Genomic DNA, 5,032 nt, shown 5'->3' with positions numbered 1-5,032 from the left:
CAAAAACACTTCAATTTGTTTGAATATAAGTAACAGCATTATTTCCCTTATTCATGATCTGGATGATAGTTTTTTGTTGTTGTTGGGTTTTTTGTTTGTTTTTTTAAGAATATGATAGTTATATTAAGAATAACAATATAATTGAACTATGTAAGTTAGATGCTATGACCCTATTTTGCAGCTTTGTAACCATCCGATACAGTAAATATTTTAATATTTAACATTTCAATTTTCTGCAGTACTGTCAGTACTGATATGTTTGTTTTTACTAAAGATGTGGAACCAGAAAAGCCTTCCATCAAAATAGTTATTTATTGTCAATTTGGTGAGAGACTTTTTGCATTACCTCTTAAAGGCCATCAATACCAAAGAAATGAACCCATTATTTGGAGAAGACAGTTAGTTGTCCAGAACACTATAATCCACTTAGCTGACTTGAGGGGAGAAAATTTCAAATTATATCTCCAGGCATCAGGAATACTCCTCAAGAAAACACTTTCCTAAGTAAGGTTGGCTAAGACGCCTTAATTTTTAAATTTTTTTAATTTCAATTTTCACTATAGATGTGACAATCCATTTCTTGCATTTGAATGATGAGGTAAGCTGAGAAGGACAAATGGTGGCACAGCATGACAGGGAACATGGTGGTATGCCCAAAACTCAATTCCTCTGAAAAAGGAAACAATATTAGTAAACACTTACATAGCACTAACCATGTACCAGGTATTGTTCTAAGTAAACTACATATATTAAGACACTTAATCCTCAAGATAACCTCATAAAGTAGGTACTACTATCGTGGTCCTCCTTTTATAGAAACAGATAGAGTAATGGTGAGGTCAGTAGCTGGCCCAGGCCACACGGAACAGACTGGCTTCAGAGACTGTGCCCTTAACCATCATCTCATTATTGTGCCTCTCACAGCATCAAAACAGTCAGCACAGAGTTTACAGTATCCCATTTGAAGGGTTTGGGGATTTGTAAATATAATGACAATTGCAGGATGTTCCTTCAGGGTTCGATTATATAAACTCAGCTGAGAAGCAGGGCAGAGGTGATGGGAGAACTGAAGTCTCAGAATTCACCATGAAAGGTAATTAAAATCCACTGCCCCTTGGTTTCTAAGCTCAAAGTGATTTAAACGGCCTGCCACCTGAGATCCCAGCATGGCTAACAGCTGGATTATGCTTCAAGAGCCTCACCGTCCAGTCCAAAAGGAAGTAACTAGGGGTGAGGATCAAACTGACTTAGTGTGACATTAAATAAACACTTACATCCTTTCGATTGTTGTACTTACAGCCAACTGTTCCATAAGGTGTTATTTTTAATAGATGGGTGAAATTTACCATTGGTAATGGTTTACACTCACATCTAGAGAAAAACCACAAGACACGGCTTGCACGATTAAAATCTCTTGAAACAACATCATGCTAGAAAAAGGCAGCCTCTCCCACTGGTTGTAAAGGGAGTGCAGTGTAGGCCAACAACACAAACTGAAGTTTCATATGTGACTTCTAAATTTGCTGAATAAATGAAAGCATCTGATTCGTGTGTAAGAACTGGAAGAGCAGGGGAGAGTGGGAGATTCAGGGCTGCCTGCTGCCTTCCGGAGCGATTCACCTCCAAAGAGGCCAAGAAGCCTTCCCTTCTGCGCGTCAGTAACGAACAGCCGTCCGTGACCATGGCCCATATCCACCCGGCCATGTTTAGCCAAGAAAAAGGAAGGGGGGCCCCTGGCAGCCCCTAATTACTCTTTGATAAAAGAAGAATACCCCTAAATTTAAGTGCATATTTAAACACAGCTCGAACTCTTCATAAACCAAGGAAGGGTGTAAATATACAAGATATAAGCCAACATTACCTATTTCTTACTAGCACATACTCTCTACTTTCAAGAATTAAAAAAAATTTTTTTCAGTTGTATTGATTTTTTTCCCCAGCTCTACTGAGGTATAATTGACATAAAATGTTGCCTTTTAATTGCTTGATCTCCAACTCCCTGGCAAACAACTCATTTTTGATCCTCACAAGGGTCTATGGCAAGCAGGCAAGAAATATCATGTGGTACAACAGCAAAATGGAAAAACTGGAAAAGTCAGTGTGATAAATCCTCTTTAACATGTCCCCTGTTTAATGGATACAGGCTGAACACTTTTACAAGCTGAAAGATACATTTCTGAGGAAAAAATTCTCTCCTCTGCTGGCTCAAACGCTTTTTCTTCCCCCAAATGCTCAATTGATCATTTCTTGAGAAACGACACTTCAAAATTTGTTGACTAAATATAGGGAGTATAATCTCAAAATTTCCATGGCCGCAGCTCCTGTAACTACGCCCACATCCCACTCTCCCAGGGCTGTGGGGTTAGGGGGAACTGTCTCCACGGTATTTTCATAAAGGGATTTTAACACTTCCTTGCCAGGTGTTAACAGTTTCACAAGAATTGGCTTTCAACCCCCTTCCCAGGCCAAAAGTTTCAGATTTCTGTAGGAGGTGAGGTACCAGCTCATGTACTGATCTTAACCCTCAGGTCCCCTCCCTGAGGGAGAACAGAAAGTCATCTGGGGCTGGTGCACGCCCCTTGGTAAGGGGCACACAGGCTCATTCCTCACACCTTCAGGAAATCCTCACCATCGACTCTTCCTCTTCCACCCAGAACCTACCAAGAGACCCAAAACCCTTAGGGATGATGGCCTTCCCCACACTGAACATATTTCTGGCTCAATTTCTCAGCATCGTTTGCTTTCAAATCCCTCCTCTGCTCAGAGGTTGGAATTAGAGGCATATTCTTTGAAATTCATTTCTGTTTTTGTCAAATGAAACAGTGCTTCTCTAATCACGTTCCTAATACTCGGGGGTCTGCAGAAGCCAGTTTTCAAATCAGTTATCCTACTCCACTGGCGAGGCAGAAGGCTCAGACCTGGCCGGGAACTCCTGGCCCCAGCACTGAGCTCGCTCATCTGACCAGGTGACATCCCAGCAGTAGCAACAGCATCTGCGTGGTAGGTAGACAAGCAGGACTGCATTTGAACACAGAATGAATGCCCTGCTGCAAATGTGTTTGAAAGTCAAATGAATACATTTCAAATGACAGACTTGTAAGGGAAGTGCTATCCCAGAAACCAAAAGGAGGTTTTAAAGTTCTCATTCCAGGTTCCTCTCTTGCCCAGGCACCCCTGCTGGTGGGTAAGGGCCCTCACAGGCTGTCTGAGCAAGAAGCAAATGCTGGTGTGCAAGGGGGTTCAGCCAAGTCCCAGCATCTCCTCTGACCTGATGGCCGTCCCCACCCCCAACCCCCACTGAGGCGGGAGTTGGGTGGAGAGTTTGGAGGTTTCTGTGCTCCTGGGCAGGACTCTCCTGTGAGGCCCCTCAACCAGCTGCTGCCCCAGGAAGGAATCAGAAAACCCTCCCTGCCTCTGGCTGAAGTCACATAATCGCGCATGCTCGTGGGGCGCCAGCAAGGGGAACTGTATCACGTGACCATCTGAAATGCTAGCTGCGTGGAGGTACACAAAAGCTTGAATTCTGCAGGTGAAAGAGAGTTTGGTGTCAGGGTGGGTAGAGTGGAAGGGGATTGTGTATGGTCAGGGGCTTGGAGGTCAAGGAGAGCCCTGTGCGGCAGGAGGGCCTGGCCAGGGAGCTCCCCTTCACACAGCGCTAACCCCATTCGCGGGGGCTCCGCCCTCATGACTTAATCAACCCCAAAGGCCCCACCTCCAAATACCCCCACACTGGGGATTAGGTTTCAACATATGAATTTTGAGGGGACGCAAATATTCAGACCCTAACAGTTGGTATGACGGAATTGGAAAGCTAAAGAGGCCGGCTGAACCTTCCTGTCTGGCTAGAACAGCACCAGCAGGCAGAAGACAAGAGTCAGCAACGATAGAGGCGCCAGCAGCTGCGTTAGGGAGCAGCTTGTGCCAGGCCCCCGGCGGACACGGCAGACACGTGGTGCTGTCCCGGTTTTCCAGGTGACTCTCCCAAGGTCCTCGTGTGGCCGACAGCGGGACAGAGACACGCAGGCGGGTCTGTGTACGCTCGGCCAGTAGCGACCCCTGTCTCCTCATTACAGAATTCTCTCCACTTCACGATTTTAGTCCCGCTCCTCCCTGGCTATCCAGTGAAACAATATGGGCTGATTATACGGAACATTAGGAGACTGCAGGTTCAAAGATAATTTTCCCTGATAAAAAAGGAGCATCTCTTAACCATCTTAGCTTCAACTTGTTCTTTCGATATTCAGGGCACCCCAGTGGTTGGCACGGTTTCTGCAGAGCTGGAGAGGGAGTTTAGTGATGGCAGTTTAGTGATGTCCCTGTGAGCTAGCTGGACTGGGAAGACGGTCTTTGCTGTGTTAAGTTTGCTTATAAACTACCCGTGGAACAAACCCAGGAGAAACCTCTCTTCTTGTCTCTAACCAAAGGGCTGGTCAGTCCCTCTTCCTTTCCCAGCCCTCCTAGGAGGAGACATCCTCGTGTTGAAAGTGTTGCCTCAGTCCAGCAGCCCCTCCCCTCACTCGCAGGGGGGAGGTTCTGGTGCAGGAAGTCTCACAGATCCCTGAAGGGCTTTTGGCACATCCTCTGCCGCTCCCTGATACTCCCCAGCCCGGCCTGGCTGCTCCTCACTCTGTCCCACCCTTGATTTCACTGGAACCTCAAGAAAGGGGATGGAGGAGGGGGGGAGACAGCAGTAAGAGGGGCAGGGACAGGTTAAACTAGGGAGCTTTGAGGGGAAGAGACATTAACCAGCCACTGGCTTGTGACAATCAAAAACTAGGCAGAGGACAGAAAAATCACCCTGGGAAAAGACAGCAAAAGAACGCCTCTGAGGACTGCTTTAGATAGTGAAGAATCTGGTACTTTATTCTACAACCCCTAACTCACATGCACGCATTGCTGTTCAAGGCCCAGGTGAAGAGGTTCAGTGGCAAATCTTTTCCCTGATCAACACAAGCAATTCTTTCCATATTCATTTTAAAAAGTATTCTGAAGGCATTTCCATTTTCAACTGCTCTACTAACTGAACACAACA

The sequence above is a fragment of the Camelus ferus genome, chromosome 7 (genome assembly GCF_009834535.1).
Source record: "Camelus ferus isolate YT-003-E chromosome 7, BCGSAC_Cfer_1.0, whole genome shotgun sequence".
NCBI lineage: Eukaryota > Metazoa > Chordata > Mammalia > Artiodactyla > Camelidae > Camelus > Camelus ferus.
Note: the sequence above shows the minus strand (reverse complement) of the source record.